Here is an 18,784-nt window from a genome sequence, read left to right as displayed (position 1 = left end):
GGGGGATGGTTTAGACTCAGTGATGGAAAGCCTCATAGAAGGCTTAATGTCTCATAGAATATATTATAAGACTGATCCTGATATGTTTATGGACTCACAGAGTCCTGACATGGGAATACTCTGTGATCGGTAGGGGGCTCATTAGATAAGTGAAGTTCTTAAAAATTAAAGTTCTATTGTTGCAGATAATCAGTTTAGTGTAGATTTAACGTACATATCGAGGGGTGTATTTTTTAGACTAAGTTCTATGGTAGAAGGGTAATCAGGAAAGTGTAGTATTAACTTCATATGTTGAAAACTAGGTTTTAGATTGTGCTCTGTGCTGGTAGGTGCTTAATTAATGTAGTTTTAACTTTACGAGATGGAAGGTAGTTTCTATGGTATTAGTTTATGATAGGTATAAATGGGTTTCCATAACAAGACATTGGTTGAAAGCCATATTATTTGTTAGTGTTTTATTTTTCCTGTGACTGTTATTCTGTTTGTGTTCAACGTATTATGTCTAAATAACTTTAAGTCTTCGTTTAAGGTTTTTCTATGGAAGATTAAGTTGGATTTTTTTTTTTACCTAAGCTAATAATTGTAGTTAAATATTTTATCTCTGATATTCATGATGATACATTTTTTCTACTTTGTGTTACTGTTTGTATGTTTTAAGATGACTTTTGTAAATCTTTATTGTAAACGTAAGTAAATGCACACGGTTCTAACCTATTGTTAAACATGGATGATATGTACTACCGTTTTATGTGGATTACCGAGGATTTTTAAATTAGATTTGGTAGGATAAAAGTATTTTCAATGTTCTACAGCTGATGGTCTACAAGATACCATAGAATTAATTTTAATTTGCAATCTTAAAACGAAAACATTCCAGTATTTTAGGGATTGAGTAGGCATAGTCAATTGCCTGTGGAAAACGGTAAAATAAATATTTACAAAACTAACCATCCATCCATCGCAAGACGCCATGTATCCCAAACGGGGTGGTCAAGGGCTTAGAGTTAATTGTTTTACAGGGAGGGGCACTAATCCTCCACCAACCCCACTTGACACGTAGGGATGCCAACAGCATCTGGTGTTCCCAGGCGGTCACCCATCCAAGTACTAACCAAACCCAACGTTGCTTAACTTCACTGATCGGACGGGAAGCGGTGTACTCAACATGGCATGGCCGTTGGCCATAACTAATACAAACAATAAATGATGCTTTCCTTTGATCCCTAAATTTAGATTAAGTAAACTGCAGTATGTCAGTCTTTCCCTAACTAAACACTGATACCAATATCGTGGGTGGGTGGGGTCTTACAGACCTAAGGGTATGCCAAATGTCTCTTGCTCCCCCCGCCCCCGAAGCTGAAGAATTAAGACAACAGATCAACATAACATGCTGTTGGTCTATACATTTTTCTAAGAATAAAAAATAATATTCAAACATAGTACTATAAAAATATACACTACAAATCCGTGTCTATGAAATATATATATATATATATATATATATATATATATATATATATATATATATATATATATATATATATATATATATATATATATATATATATGTATGTATGTATGTATCTGCGTATTGGGTTAAGTAGTCAGCATCATGAAGCCGCAACATACAACCTAGCGAATCTTATATTTTTCTCCCCAGCTGGGAATAAATGGACAAAAATAAGAGCTAGGGCAGAAAGCCAGGTACATGTGCTTTTCTTTACTTTCCAGGCAGCTTTTACAGACACTTTCTCGTATTTGACAATACAGGTACTTCTGAAGCCAAGGATATTTTATAAAGACTGTTTGGGAGGATGAAGAGAAGTATTTCATGCCTTAAATAATTTTTACAAACTATCACCCAAACTAGTACACATAATAATACTAAAGGACAATATACAGTAGATATACTGCCACATGTGTTACTTTCTTCAAGGATTACATTAAACACAAGAGAACAAAAAATACTTCTTGGCACCTGTATTTATCAACATCACCAACAGTAATAGTGTAAAATTTTCTCACTTGACTAGGTGAGTGTTGTCCCCCCTACTCCACTGGCGGTAGTGGTGACTATACGAGTAACCAGCTTCTGTGACCTGGTTTCAAACACGGAGTCCTGTGTTTGACATGTTAACCTCCTTCACTATCCTCCACACTAGCAGCTGTGGGGATGGACCTTGTCCCGGTAATACTGATGCGTCTGATTCCCCGTGGGTATAATGGGCCAGGCTGGATTCACTCAAGGCCACCCAAGGCCAGGGACAGACTCATCCCAAACTAGCTAGCTGGGGTACAAAAAGTCACATGTCTTTTGATTTGTATACCATCTACCTGTCACAAGACGAAACATGTTCAAACATGTTACCACATGTCCCGACCCCAACGTGTGTTAACAAACACGACGCAATATCTTTATCTGGCCCCTCTTTTTTTGTTTTTTCTTTTTTTTTAATCACTACCCTACCTCCATTCATTAACTGAGAAATTGCAGTTATTTTCAATCGAAACGAGTTCCCTTTGCCACTATTTCCTTGAAGTGACCACTACGACAAATGAACAAATAAAAAGGCGTTTAAGAAATCAGGAGAGCTAAAGTAAAAATCAAAACATATCAAAGACGACATAATTATATAGTCGTTAACGAAAATTGTCAATGATTATGACACCATGATGCACCATCTTTATTCAAACACCTGGGGAGTACTTTATTATGATCCTCTGTACTACACATGTAGAACTTTCTTCTGTCTTGGGGTATGTTAAAAGCTACATATTGTATTCAGACTTCTGACTGTATTTTACTGCATGGGGTGTGTGATACAAACTACGTAATGTACCACATTCGAACATTTGTTTTGATATATTTAGAGAGGAGGGGGAGGACTCCCCAGTCGCCTACCCCAAGATGCATTAACAAACGTGATGCAAAACCTCCCACAAGACATTGACCCTCCAATCCATTTTCAAACTTCTTGGTGTACGGTTCTTTACATCCTAATTCATTCAATACACTGTTGCACGAAGGCACACATCTGGTTGTGAATGTGTGGGGTATAGGAAGGGACGGTACCATTGCACATGTGTCAGGACACTTAAATATCATAACACAGTACCAGGTACATAATAACTAGTAACGTATATATTGTTAATATGCAATATAAACGTTAGAAGAAAGTCGTGCCTAAGCAAGAGATCTAGAGGTAACAACGCGGCACATTCTGCAGCTGGGGAATTTCACACACAGCACAGTATGACACCTGATGGAACCTTCCACAGGCATGGAAAGTTCCACACACGTGCCCTTATGCTTGACACAACCAGTCATATACAGAGGAAGTTGGAGTGACAGGGAAGAAGGGGTTGAGAGAGAGAGAGAGAGAGAGAGAGAGAGAGAGAGAGAGAGACGATGGGAAAGGCAGGAACAGAGGGCACGGAGATAGCAAGCATAAATACCCCCGCTAATACCAATACACCAGTCCTGCATGAGACAGCCCTAGCATGTATTCAGTATGGACGGTGGATGTTAGCGCCGAAGTGGTGACATGTAGAGGTGTGTGGTACGTAGGAGGACTGCTGGGCCTTGAAAGCAGGCTGTGAAGCCTATGCCCAGAGTCGGTCAAAAAAAAATAAATAAATAAAAAATAAAAAATAAAACCGCTCTCCCCTCAGTACTGCTCCTGTGAGATACTCCCTCTGGAGAAATAAACTCCAGTCAAACCCCAGACTCATCTTTATCTTTCTCCTGCCATCCACGACAAGAACAACGAACATTCTCTCCTTCTGAAAATCCCTACAATCTAACACACTTTTGGAAATGCTCGGTGACAGCTACGGTACATGAGTGGGGCTTGGCTAACTCAAACTTTGGGTACATGTCATTCGTTGAAGGTCATTAGGTCAAAGGTCGAAGGTCATGGGTGCCAAGGTCAAAGGTCACTGGGTACAAATGGTACAAAGCACGAAGGTCATTGCACTTTCAAAGTCATCACGCATGAGTCATTATGTACTCTGCTTATTGATGCTACTTCCAGACGATTTTATTTAACTTAAAAAGATACCTTTATTTGAATGGGTTAATTAGGGCTGTATCTAGCCTCTCCATTTCCAATTATATCTTCCAAATCCGAATAAAATAGCCTAGAGATAACAAGAAGAACCGAATACATTAACTGACTAAGAGTTAATTTGTTACCCATATATAATACACAGTCATATTGTGACCATAGTTCTTTATGTCTGAAGCGTGCATCAGCTGCTGGCTGAAGTTGGCTGAAGTTTACTCAGCCTTTATTATGTATCACAGGAATAACGAAGAGATGTGGCGAAAATGAAACTCCCTTTTGAACGGATGGAAATTGGCAACTAAACGACGACGAGCATTTACTGGAAATCCTCATCACCATGGTAATGGAGATTGCATTTCAGATTCACTCTGGGTCGGAACCGTTACTAATCTCATGGCCACGCGGAATACGCCAGGAACCGAGAGTGCCGAGCCGAGTGGATGTGGGAGATATTAAAGGTAAATGAATGAATCTGAGAGTTGCGTAACACGTGACGGGTGGAGGCTCGGAGGGAGGCAGATTGTGGTGAGCAGGAGAAAACAGTCAAGGAGTAACGGAACCAAGAACTGAGGAAATGATAATTAAGGGAGTGATAAGGTTGGCTACGGTGTTACGGTACACATACCGTCAGTTAAGGGTTCTTATTATTTGTGTTGCGCACACACACACACACACACACACACACACACACACACACACACACACACACACACCGCTCGCTGGCGCAGTGGTAACGTTCTCGCTTGCCATCTGGTAGACGGGAGTTCGCGCCTCGCTCAGGTTGCGAAAAGTTTCACTGACGAAGTGGGTGGTTACTGTCCCCCTTGAGCAAGGGGACGGGTGTGTGAAGGTCACAGCCTTGCCCTTAGATCGGACTATATGAGCTCTCAGCTCCCTTCCGGGAGGGTAAAATGCTGACGATCACGACCATCAAGTGATCCTGACCGACCCGGTGAATTACACACACACACATTACCTTTCAACAGTGTCAGTTGGAGATTTTGAGATTATGAGGTGGTCTGATATTTCGGATTAGAGAAGAATATTTTCAGAATATTCTCTGAGCTGTATTCTTCTCGGTACATGAAACTCCTTAGCATATACTTAGCATATTCCATCTTAATATATCTTTGTACTGTATTTCTTACTTTATAGTACAGAATTCAATTTGCAACGGAATATAACTGTACAGCAGGGTAAGAGGGACAATAAATCGCTACAGAAGAGGTGCTACGAAACCCCCTGAGAATGCGAAAAAAGTTCCTCTCTTTCTTATAGCTACTACAAAAATCAGTCGAGTCAGGGACGTAACTATGTCTAACAGTCCACCCCACACTTAGGGCATGTCCGTCACCGTCCTCTCTGCCACATCTTAACAAACAACATCATATATGGGTAGAGAAACATACTAAGTCTCTCTTAGCACAGGAATACGAATATTTGCCTTCACATTAAGGTGAGAGGCAAATGAGGTGAAATGGCAGAAGTTCTAACCCACTTGTAACTCCTATAAGTTGTTCAGTACTATCGCATTTTACTGCGGCAAACTGTCTTGCTGAACTAAAAGCAAGTCCTAGAAGCCTGAAAGTACTGAAAGAATGAAACTGAGTTAACCCTTGTGGTCTACGCGAGCACAGGTGATTGTACTACCAAATGAAGGAAGAAATTAAATATAGAAAAAAATACATTATTTTACAAGATTGTTTGCTACTTTAAATCACAGCTCCGTTAATATTATTTAAAGTTGTTAAACGTTTCTATATTGCCTTCATAGACAGAAACTATTTGCTGATTTCTTATAACCCTTATACCTCATACTCTGACTCAGATGTGAAGTACTCGATGCTAGCAACACCTCCGTGACCCGTAACTACTTAACTCCCAGGGACGTCAAAGTAGGCCGCAACCTTCTGGCCATTTCCAGACAATTTAATTCATATTAAGTGAGAGTAACTGAATTAAAGACATTAGACACAGTCTTTATTAATGGCTTTCACTACCAGGGATGCATCCTAAATTTAGTTAAATCGTCTGACGACAGCAAGAATGTGTTATTAATGACCCCAATGGACATTTTTTTTTTATCTGATCCCCTCACAACCAGATTAACCCTTTCAAACCTGGTGTATATTTTTAGTTTCTGTTCTCGTTGCCGCCAGACGATTCTGTTCAAACTGAAACCAGCTTCTCAAACAGGAGGGATTAGATGTACTGTAGTTTTCATTAACCCTCTTCACTATTTGGGTGTTCTCGTAATCTAAAGCAAATCACCTTGTGGCATAAAGAATATAATGATTAATACATCATCGGACTGAACTGGTCTGAAGTGCTAATAATACATGAGCACAGGCAGTACAATTACCTTATAAATTTTTAAAAATGTTTTAGATCTGGCAAAAATTAGGCCGTAAGTTCCCTGATGCCCAGCAGTCATCGTTCGTTGCACAAAGCATCTACGTTACCATTACGGCGTTAATACCAACCATTCATACTTAGGCGTGTACTGTACAGCTGTCTCATTCAAAACTGGTGTGATGGTACTAGTGAGCGTGTCTGCGGGACATGTCGGTCTTGTGAAACTTAAGTCTGCTTTAACGAACCTCACATCCGCAAACTGTTCCCTTGCCCAGATTTGGATGGCTATCGTGTCATTACCGAATTTATACGTGGGAGTTAAACATAAAAACACCTGATTGCAATTACCACAATAGAGAAAGCGTCGGCGCTCATTCTGTTTCAAACTATCCAGCACTACCGATGATGGATGTTGCAAAATCCACAGGATTCCTAGGCCTCCTTCATGCACATTACTTCATAGAGACATTGTCTGTCACCTAAGGTAAGCATAGTAATAATTTTTAACAAAGATGAAAACAGATGCACCTCTTCAATCTTTCAATCCATGAAAGATCTTTTTTTTTTTTCTTTATAAATATTTTTATAAAGAATCCCACATGACTTTTTTTTTTTCAACTCAGGAGAAACTGGGCAAACGTGAGTCGTTGGAAATAACCTCCACTAACTCCTTCAGCACCGTGACACTCTCCTAAGTACAGTAATATTGCCTGCAGTAAGCCAGAATTTTACAGAAAAGTAAATCATAGGATGGATGGAATTAATACTCCTTGGTAATCAGTAAATGTATTGGTCATTTACTACAACACTGCCATCGTTTTTGCGTGATCCTGTTTTGATTGTAGGTGCAACCAAACTCTCCTCTCTCTCACACAGCCGCCTTCAGCAGCGTCACCGTCAACGACGAAACTTAGGTCATTTGATGCTCGTTATGAACCAGTTGCCTTCCAGAAAGAATTCACGAAAGCAGCCAAGCGAGAAAATAATGAAGAAAAATGGAATAGAATCTTTTAAACCTTTGAATGCGATGACTCTCTTTCTCTCTCTCTCTCTCTCTCTCATGCCACCTTCAGGGGTGGGGATTGATTCATTTCAGTAAATGATAACGTGATGCATAACACTGCCAAATCCGTTGGTAGATGTTCTGTCGTATCCCTCTCTTGCTTTATGGTTGTGATTCATCGACACTAGCCAGTATTTTGGAACGGTGACTAAATTCATTTATCCCTAAATGCCTTCCCAGATCACTGGGTATCGCTAGTATGATCCGTGCGTAATAAGCGATTACTCCATGAGGGTGAATCGAGACATGGTAACTGCAAAAGACGTAAACGCCAACTTCACCTGTCACTACGGACACCGTGTCATGTGTCCCTGAGGCTGATCCTGCTTAAAGGGTAATATGTGAAAAAGGTGACCTGCAGTGGTGGATATCAAGAAGAAAGTAATGATACTTATGGCTGCAGCAAGCCAATCGTCTTGGCTAGGAGTTACTTGGGATGGGAAGAGTTGTTGCCTGCCAATTTGGAGAGAGGAATCCTTGTGGAGAGTGCATGAGGTTATGTTCCGTGGCGATGCGTTGACGACCCCTCGTGAATGAGTGTGTGTGTGAGCATATCCAGGTGACTGTATACAGCATAAGCTAGACTTCTTGAATGGGAGGGGATAGATAATGCTTTGATGAACCCCATCAGCACTACCCTTCCCAATGTGAACACAATCGTCTGAACCTAGCAAGAATAAAATGAACTTGATATTCTTGAGCCAAAAGGTAGAAGCTTTCTCAAAGGATTGTAGGCTAAGATTCTGGTATAAAAATGATGAAGAAAATGTCTGAAGGACGGAAACTTGGAGAAAAGAATGAGGAAGTGAAAGAAAAAACAAAACGAATCTTTGCTAGTCACACCCAACCGAACCGTACCCACTACACCAACACATCCCAAAAGGTGTAATTTGTCTACAGGTTCACACCCACGCACCTTTGACACATCCCGGACGCACACCTAACACACCAACAATACCCTCATTCTTCAGTACAAATACGCGTGATGTTTTAACTCTACGTGTGCAAGTTCCCATATTTTGTTTTTCAAAGTACAGTGATCTAACGAGTGAGTAAGTGATACAGTTACGGAAACATGCTGGATTTGGCCGTCCCTGTGGGTGCTTGAAATTAGGGGAGGGATGAAAGGACGGATATGAGTGAGACGAGGAAGGCATACCTATCAAGTTACGCTAAGTCAATATTTGGCTTAGAATAGATTAGGTTAGACTAGTTGAGGTTATGTGTGGTGAAGTTAGGTTCGGTTGAATTTGGTTGGCCTAGCTTAGGTTTGGGTGGGATAGGTTAAGTGTAGGTTAGACAAGGCTGTGTTAGGCTCGACTGAGTTTGTTTAGATTAAGTTAGATTTAGGTTAGATTGGGAACCTTTACTTTTGGTGAAGTAAAGTTAGGTTAGGTGAAATTATATGAAGTGAGGTTAGGTTACGTTAAGGTACGTTATGCTTGATTAGATGAGATTGTGGTAATCTCAGTTCTATACGGTTGTATTACGGAAGTATTTTTATGTAGGTTAAATGAAATAGGTGTACATCATATTAGATGAAGTGACCCTCGATTTGAATATGTTAGCTCGCTTTAGAACAGGCTAAGTTTGGTTAAATAAAACTAATCTTGACTAAGTTATGCTGGCTTAGGTTATGTTATGCATTGTTAGGTATAAGAGGTGAGGATTGATTAAGATTTGTTAGCATAGGTTATGTTAGGTTCAGCTTGGTTCCACGGTGTGCATTTAAGTTATGTTAGACTCTGTTTGATTATATGAAGTGAGGTTTGGTTGGATTAGTTTTGGTTAGATTCCATACAAAGAGGTTAGGTTAGGTTTGGATCAGTTAGATGAGATTTAGTTAGGTTTGTGGTTAGATTTAGCTAGATGCCTTTAGGTTAGCTGGTGTGAGGTGGATCTGAGAGGTGAGATGGGGGATGTCATGAGCTAAGGTAGGTTGATTTGGACTGGTTAAAGAAAAAAATGGATATTGTTGAGAGGTAAGGAAGAATTTCGGGTCGAGCCAAAGTCAGAGGTTCGGGCGCACCTGGTTACTGGAGGCCTGTAGGTGTGTGGATGTGAGCTTGGGCAGTGGTAGACATGGAAGCAGGTACGATATGGTGGAGCCGTTGATGGGGAGAAGACTGAAGTGAGAAGGTTTGTCCCCAAAACACCGGTTATGTTAGTAATAGGCTAATACCGGCCCAGGGATATAGTTTTTCATGGGTCTCTTCACTCAGATTAAATGCACCAAAATTAAGTCTGAAACACACAGAAGTTAGCAGGAGTAGTGACCGCCCTGTACCAAACTTTATGCTGTGTAAACCTATCATACTTCTCAGTCTCACTTAATTCCATCGCAAGTACACAGTAATTCTGTAAGTTGCGGCAAGCTCCCCTCCCTCTCACAACCCTCTTTGTATTGTAGTTCTCGTTGTCCTCCGCTCTCGCTGTTTACTACTTGCTCTTCTCTCCCCTTTCTCCCTCTACCCTAGCACTTGTCAACTTTATCTTCAGCTGTGTATTCTTCGATCTTCTCACTTTAATCTAACACCAACTCTTCCTTTTATACTTTTTTTGCATTTTCAAATTCTCCCTTTCTTTTTCATGTATACTATCCTACAACACATTCCCCTTATTGCATTTCATCTTCCCATCTTAAGCATTTTTTTATCCTTTCCAGTTCCATATTGCGTGTGCTACTTTTCCACATCATTCTCGACATCAAAATGTATCATACTCGCGTCAACTGACTGTCATTTACCTCAAAACTTTTCCATTTTATGGCTTGACATTGTGTGTTAGCATCATCTAGTATCACATCTCTCCATTTCACACGAACCTACCACCTCAGGTCTCTCTCTCTCTCTCTCTCTCTCTCTCTCTCACTTCAACAACTTTCCCCCCTTCTCCCTCCTGATCCCTCTTATTCAGTTGAGAACAGACACTAACATTACCAAGAAAGGAAAGAACTCTACAAACCCAGAATAGGTTGACATGAATAACCTACAATTAAAACATTTAGGACCAAACGATATGAACATCAGTACCTATTCATACGGATACTGAAACATTCCCAACATTTGGAATTGTGGAACCATCACCACTGGTTACCTAAACTAAGCAAGGACCCAACACACCCTTCATTGTACGTACCCATAACACTACTCAGCATGTCATCATAGATAGTGAACACCTAATTCATAACAAAGTCACACGTGATGCCCCCTTGGCACCTCCCTAAACTCCACAAACACCTTACTAACCAACCAAACACCTCATGCATCTCATGACATCATCTCTGCGAGACCTACACAAAATACACTTCTTACAATAATAAATATTACTGAAGCCTTTGATGCCACCCCTTAGAATATACTTATCAAAATCTACATCACAAACATGGAGAACAAAGCCAGATGCTGGCTTACCAACTACTTACCTGGTAGGCAAGCACGTGTTACCCTTTAGGGGAAGTCACCTCGAGCATGAAACTTTCCTGACTGAGTTCCACAGGGTTCTATTCTTTCACCACACTTCTCAGCCTACACATGCATGCCATGCTTACACCTCAACCGCCCAAAACATTGTCTCATATGATACAAACTACACACTGCATCGCAGACACAGCTTGCTGTCTGCAATACGACTATCTCAAGACGCTTCAGGCCCATATCAAGGACAAGTTGCATTCGTTCTAGTAAAGTCCACTATTACCCTCGTCACCACAAAGAAAAATGAGCACCGAAACACTCGTAACATCACACTTAGCAATGTACTTGTGCCACACACCTTTTCCAATAAGATGCTCGGGGAGACATGTCTCTGAATTCTCTTTAAGGACCATTAACATGACATCAAGGTAAAGTGTATCCCAGACTCAAAGAACTGACCTCTTACTTGCTCAGGTGAATATGGCATTTTGAGCTAATCCCAAGCCCCTGGTTAAGATGGCACCTGCCCAACGATTCTCCAGTAGCGTGTTTTCTAATGAGTTTACAGGAGACTTAACTTATTTTGCGAGTTAGCAAGTAGGTTTCTAAGTTCTAAACTTAGAAATAACTGTGAGGCATTTGACGTGTTTACTGACAGGTTGAATGGTTGAGAGAATGAGGCTGGAATGGTGTGTGCTAAGGCAGTGCAAGTAGAGAAAATGAAAATGATGGGCAAGGTAGATAATTTAGAAACTATGCTAGTTAAGACTGAGACCAGGCTAGATGACAGTAATGGCTTCAAGCCAGTTAAGGAAAAGTGCAAGGCTAAGGTAAATAACACTGATTAGAGTGTAACTATTAGGAATAAGTTTCAGGAACTAAAAATGAAGTGCAGGATGAACCTAGTCCCTTACTTGTCGGTGAGTAATTGATCAGGCAATAAGGAAAAAGAATTTTGTACTAAGGGTTCTAAAATGAAGTATTTTTGCTATTCTGGTTGTTGGATACTGGATGTGACTGAGAAAGATAATGACTTAGTCTGCAAAACGTCGGAGGACTCAGTCTTTGTTACAGTGGTAGTTTAACAATGTAGCTCCAGGCAGGTCAGAGGAGATACTTAGGAAGTATAGGGACCTTATTAGGAAGTTCAAGGAATGACATAGGAAGTTAGCTGTCTTTGGTCTGTTACCAAAATTTTACATTGGTTCTGTAATTCCCAGTAGAATGATATGAGTCAATAGTAGGTTAGGGCTGTGTAGAAAGGAGAGTGAATGTTTATTGATGTGTGGACAATTTCAGTCACAACAGGAGTTTATATGATAGAGGCGGCCTTCAGCTCAGTAGGATAGGCAAAGTTAGGTTAGGCAGAGTTCTAGATGACAGTGTTAAGCATGCTAAGGTAGTGATAAAGACGTAGAAAAAGGAACAGTTAATGGTGTAGCGGTAAATAATTCTGTCTCTCAGGCCAATGGTGGTAGGGTAAGTTAGGTGAGACCAGATCATCTGGTGTGTCAGGTAGATCTGACCTCACCTCAGGTACAAGTACACAATCAGCGGATTTGTGGAGAGGGAGGGAGTTATAGCTCAGTGGTTGGTAGGAGTGTCACCATATCGACTAGAGATTTAAGAAATTTAACAGGGCTATTTGTAGAGTCTCATAGCCGCGCAATGAATATTATGAATATAAAGGTAAGAAGTATTATTTCAAAGTGAGAAGAATTAATTGCGGATGCAACTTCTGAAAATCCTGACATAATTATGATTACAGAATCATGGTTTATACCTTGTGAGAAGTACCTTATCGGAGAAGTATCACCACAAAACTACAAAATATTTGAAATTTCGTGACTGCAACGTACCAGTTAGGGAATTTTGTATATATTAAAAACAATATAAATGCAATAAAGATCTGTAAGCTGGACACTGAAACACATGATTCGTTGTATATCGAAATTTTCAGAGACTAATAAACCCATTTTTCTTAAGTGTTGAGTAATATACAGACTTACCACGTTAAATGAGGAGAACGGTGAATTTTTCTACAATGAAATAAAATCAGTAATAGAAAACAAGTATGGTGATAGCTGAAGGGGATTAAAAGCTCCAAATATTGATTGGAAAATTTCATGTGCAGACAAAGAAGAGAACAGGTTATTAGAACCGGTAGATGATGCATTTTGAAGTCAGGCAGTGAATACACTGATGCGTGATAATAATAGACTCGACCTTTGCCTTAGCAAGAGTGACCTAATATATTTGTGTGATGGTGGAAATTTTAGGAAGGGCGATCATGATATCATTTGGCTTGAAGATAACATCAACTGTAAGACTTGTATAAATAGCATTTACGGCCTGCCTTTAAAAAAGCTACCTTTGATAATACAGTATGAGAGAGGAAATTTCCAACACCAACTGGATTAAGTTAGTACAAGTGGATAATATCAAAGAAATATGGGTAATATTCACCAATCAATTAATGTCTATTGAACAAAAATGTACGGAGGGCTACCAAAAAGAATAGTCACAATAATAAACCAGCCTGAATGTTGTAGAATACTGAAGAAATTGTCGGTCGCAAGATTCGTCGAGAACGATACATAAAGAAGCCAGGCAGTTAATTAAAGGTCACTGAACGTTTCGGGGTTTTATTCCATCTATGGACGGCTGAGGTACACGTGCAAAACACTGTGACTTTTCTTTCTTATGCCACCTCACCCTTTCATTCAAGACTACTTGCCCACTGCCTGTTCACTGACTGTGTCTCGCTTACTGACTCTGACTGACAACTCCATCCTTCACTGATTAACTCTTACTGTCTGACAAAGTTACTCTGTCACTGACTATACTGTCCATCTGCCACTGACACACTGCTCACTGACTGTCTGTTACTAACTCTGACTCACAGTCACACTGACTAAACTTAACTGAACTCTTTCACTTGCCACCACGTGCTCACTCGCTCCATCTGTTATTCTTGGCCAGCAAGCGGGACAGGTACAGTTTAAATCCCACCCCCCTCCCCAACTACTAGCACAGTCCAGAATATTCTAGAGCCTTGGAGAGAAACAAAACAGCCATGCTGAATTCTCCAGAATGATCCTCACATCTCCAGATATAAATATTAACCTAATTCTACAGCATAACACGTAATTTCTATTATGTTCCTCACATTTCCAGATACAAACCACTAACCTAATGCTACAGCATAACATAAATTCTTGAATGTTCCTCATATCTCCAGACGCAAAACACTAACCTAATCCTACCAGCATAACAATATAAAAATACAAAAACTTAGAGGAATCGTGATATTATCGAATGTTAATAACGTATAGATAAATGTAAAGTAACGGACTTTTTGCGACGAAAACATTAAATATGAATGTCATACGTTCTACACCCTACAGACGGAAGCAAAGAACAAGAGGGATTTTGGTGTTATTATCTGTAACGACCTCAAATACTCAAGGTAGTGTACAGCAGCCAGTAACTAGGGAAACAAAATGTTCGATTTCATAGCAAGGGACTTTGATAATAAAACGTCCTATGTAATCTCTAGGCTTATACACCATTAGTTAGACCATACCTAGAATACCGTAAACTGGGGAAAGTGCGCAGGTTTTATTGAGGATTCCTACCTATGGGAAGACCTCTAGGAGGAAACTAGAAAAAGTGAGATATGTTTTTATTGTTTATTAATAGGCAACCTTTAGCACATAGTGAAATGTTTCTAAAGATATTCATGTGGTAGGTAGTGGGGAAAAAAAATGCATGGTTGTGCATTTACCCGAAGGTCGGGAAGGTGCGCAACATTTTTTTTTTCTTTTAGATTTAAGCACACTTAAGCATATTTGAACAATCCTGTGCATACCTTAGATGCATTATTTGTATTGTATTTGTATTACTCGCCACCTCACTGGCCATACAGAAACAAAAAAAGCACACACACATAAGCAAAAAAGATGAAAAGAAAGAAAACATAAGAAAAACTATTTACCTGGTATTAACGCATAACGATGCCAGGCATTTCTGAAGTTTAAAGCAAAGTTTGTCTTTAATAAAGGAGGGCTTAGACAAGCACTTAACAACAGCAGTTACTTCAGTGGGCCAAAAGTCCTCATTTTGTGGCTCTTTGAAGTATGAAAATTCACCTCCTGACACGCTGTAATTCTCTTTCCTCCGCTTCTGATTTCTTCCTTGAACGTTCCTCCTCCTCATACTTTAGAGGAATCTCCGGCTTGTCCACATCACTTGATGATTCTCTTCAGGGATACTTTCGGAGTCGGATTCTGATACTCTCAGCTTCCTTTTGGCACCGGTTTTCTTGGTTTGCTGGCCACAGGGACCCGCAACAATGTCCCTGAAGGAAACACTTTTCCCAGGCGATACATGGATGGCCCTACCAGGCCGCGCAGGCGCAGGTTTCTTGGTGGATGCCTTCATTTCCATAAGCTTTTCCATGAGCAAAGGGCTTTCTAGGTGGTGTGCAGATACAAAGACATCTGCCTTTGTCAGTTTATTTATCACTTTTTGCCGGTCAAGTGGGTAGAGCTGAGTTGTCCACTGAAGGTGTAGTGTGCATTAACCCCCAGGAGTAGACTGTTGCACCAGTCGAGCAGGGCAGTACTCCCAAGATGGATGGAAAGCTGATGACAGGGAGAGCTGGAGCTCCCGTTTCATCAGCCCTCGGGACTAGGTCCCGACCATCCCCCTTTGCTGAACTTTTTCAGTGTCTCAGTAACACAGAGAGTAGACCAGCATACTCTCCAATACAAGTTTCCCCAACTATCAACACCAAACTACATGCACAGTACACACCACATTTCCTTTTCAAAATTTTCATAATGGCGTCGAATAACATAGCCTCGGAGTCCCCAGGGGGGTGGGACCATAAATGCCCCCACCTTCAGCCCCTCTCCCGGTGACGACTCAAGGTGCCTGGAACCACTGTCTGACTCTCTTCTTCTTCATTTCTGCAACATTCGTGGCCTTTCCTCCAACTTTCGCTCTGTTGAGCACCACCTCTCCTTCTCTAAACCTCACCTTCTTTTTCTAACTGAGACTCAGCTGTCTGAGGCAACTGACAGCAAACCCTTTTCTGTATCCTCCTACTTTCTCTATACTCATTTCAAAGCCAAAGGTGGCTGTTGTGTATATATTGTTACGGAACAGAGAAAGATAATGTACACTTTAAGTGAGAATACGAAGAGTCACTACAGTCCAGTAAAGTTCCAGGTTCAAAACAAAAGAGTTAGGTAAAATTACAAGTTAAAGTTTAATGCTCAAACTAACAACAAAACATTCAGGACTCATAAGGATAATGTAATGGCAAATAAACAGGTTAAATATATGGTTAACTGCAATAGCCTCTATTAACACGAAATTAGCATGAGTAAATTTATCTAAGTCAGCCCTGATGAAATGAAAACACTGGGTAATGCTCAGTTAATGCAAGGTAAATAATTACAGATACAAACTATTATTACCACTGGCTGACAAAATGAATTCTACACAATTTACAAAAACTTTCAGGCCTAAGAATTAACCTTATGCTATACAGTACAAGAACAAAATGCAATAACACTTATACTCAAATCACACACAGCTGCTAGATGTTTGGAGATTTCTTGAGCACTCACAATAATAATAACTGTACAGGGGAGGACAGAGATGTGAACAAAATGAGGAGCAGATCTAAGTGGCAATGATGCAGAGACTGAGCTCATTATATAGGGGCCGGCAGAGCTTGATACAACTTGTAAGAAGGACGTGCAAATGAAGCCATGGGGACAAAGAGTTGATAATCCTGCTCTGAACTCCAAAAATGACGACTTACTCTACTATAACGGTAGAAGGGGGGAACTGAGGCAGAACACGCTCGTGATCAAACATGCAGCATACTGTGCGTTAAAATTACACAAAGGATGATGAAATCATAGGCTATGTAACAATATACACAACAACTTATCTTGCTCTCGTGTTCCTGAACTCGATTCTTCTGAATTCTCTACACTCTGGCTTCGGCTTTCCTGTCATTCTCTGACTAAATATATCTGTGCTGTTTACTTATCTCCTAATTCTACTGACTATCAAAAATTCTTTGACTATCTTACTTCTACGATGGAACACATTCAATCCATCTCTCCTTTCTCTGAAATCTCCATTCTTGGAGATTTCAATGTTCACCACCACCTTTGGCTCTCCTCTCCTTTCACTGATCCACCTGGTGAACAAGCCTACACCTTTTCTATCTTTAATGACCTAGAGCAGCTTCTACAGCACCCTACCCGTATCCCTGACCGCCTTGGAGAGAGCTCCAACATACTTGATCTCTTCCTTACAACTAATCCTTCTTCTTACACTGTTAATCTTTTCTCTCCGTTGGGCTCCTCCGATCATAACCTTATCACCTTAACCTGTCCTATCGCTCCGTTATGGCCTGCGGACCCTCCAAAAAAACGTCGTCTCTAGCACTTTGGAGCTGCGGGTTGGGAGGCCCTCAGGCAGTACTTCTTTGATTTTCCCTGGAATGATTATTGCTTGCAAGGCCGGGAGCCATCTGGGTGTGCCTTGCGCATTACGGAGGTTATTCTTTCGGGCATGGAAGCATACATTCCTTTCTCATATCCTTTGACTAATGCAAGAAAGCCTTGGTTTAATCACGCTTGTTCTAATGCTGTCCGCAACAAGGAGAGGGCCTATAAAATGTACCAGAGCCAACCCACTCCTGAATTACATTTTCTATACATTTCTGCCCGGAATTGTGCTAAGTCTGTTCTTTGCTCTGCTAAAAATAATTTCATTTGTACAAAATGCTCTTAACTCTCCAACTCAAACTCTCCCCGCTCCTTCTGGCACCTTGCCAAAAACCTTTCTAACAACTTTACCTCATCATCCTTCCCTCCTCTTTTCTACTCTGATGGCTCTGTAGCTATTTCTTCTACTGATAAAGCAGATCTCTTCGCTCAGACTTTCTCCTCCAATTCCACCTTAGACGATTCCGGTGCTGTTCCTTCATCACTTCCCCCCTCAGGCTTCCTCATGGCTAACATTAAAATTTCTTCAGCTGATGTATTTTCTGCCATTGCTGGCCTCAGTACTAATAAGGCATATGGGCCTGATGGAGTCCCTCCTGTTGTTCTCAAGAACTGTGTTGCTGTCCTTACACCCTGCCTAGGCAAACTCTTTCGCCTTTGTCTGTCAACTTGTACCTTTCCTTCTTGCTGGAAGTTTGCTCTCATTCAGCCAGTCCCAAAGAATGGTGACCATTCCTAACTCTCTAACTATCGCCCTATTGCTTTAACATCCTGTATCTCAAAAGTTTTTGAGTCTATTCTTAACAGAAAAATTTTAAAGCATCTTTCGTATCACAACCTTCTTTCTGATCGTCAGTATGGGTTCCGTCAGGGACGCTCCACAGGCGACCTTCTCACCTACCTTTCAGACTCCTGGTCATCCTCCTTTCGGGACTTTGGCGAAAGCTTTGCCATTGCACTTGACATCTCAAAGGCTTTCGATCGAATCTGGCATAAATCTTTAATTTCCAAACTGCCCTCTTACGGTTTCTATCCTTCTTTCTGTGCCTTCATCTCTAGCTTCCTTTCTGGTCGTTCTATAGCCGCTGTTGTAGACGGCTATCGTTCACCTCCTAGATCTATTAACAGTGGTGTTCCTCAGGGCTCTGTCCTATCACCAACTCTCTTCCTTTTATTCAGCAATGACCCTCTAAGCTGTACATCTAACCCTATCCACTCATACGCTGATGACTCCATCCTTCATCTTTCCATTCGATTCCCACAACGTCCATCTCAGCAGTTACTTCAACAGGCAAGGGATGAGGCTATGGCACACCTAATGTCTGACTTGGCTCGTATCTCTGACTG

General features: G+C 40.7%; 1 non-coding gene across 1 annotated transcript; it reads right to left on the bottom strand.

Annotated features, from left to right (window-relative positions):
• Positions 1-1,063: 1,063 nt before the first annotated feature.
• On the bottom strand, positions 1,064-1,182 carry LOC145401551 (5S ribosomal RNA). The gene has a single exon (XR_013897639.1). It is a non-coding gene; the product is annotated as a 5S ribosomal RNA (ribosomal RNA).
• Between the last annotated feature and the right edge of the window lie 17,602 nt (positions 1,183-18,784).

Source organism: Coenobita brevimanus, chromosome 55 (genome assembly GCF_032717465.1).
Source record: "Coenobita brevimanus isolate Jiangsu-jjx chromosome 55, ASM3271746v2, whole genome shotgun sequence".
Classification (NCBI taxonomy): domain Eukaryota; kingdom Metazoa; phylum Arthropoda; class Malacostraca; order Decapoda; family Coenobitidae; genus Coenobita; species Coenobita brevimanus.
The sequence above is the reverse complement of the archived record's forward strand: the minus strand, read 5'-3'. Positions and strand labels throughout refer to the sequence as shown.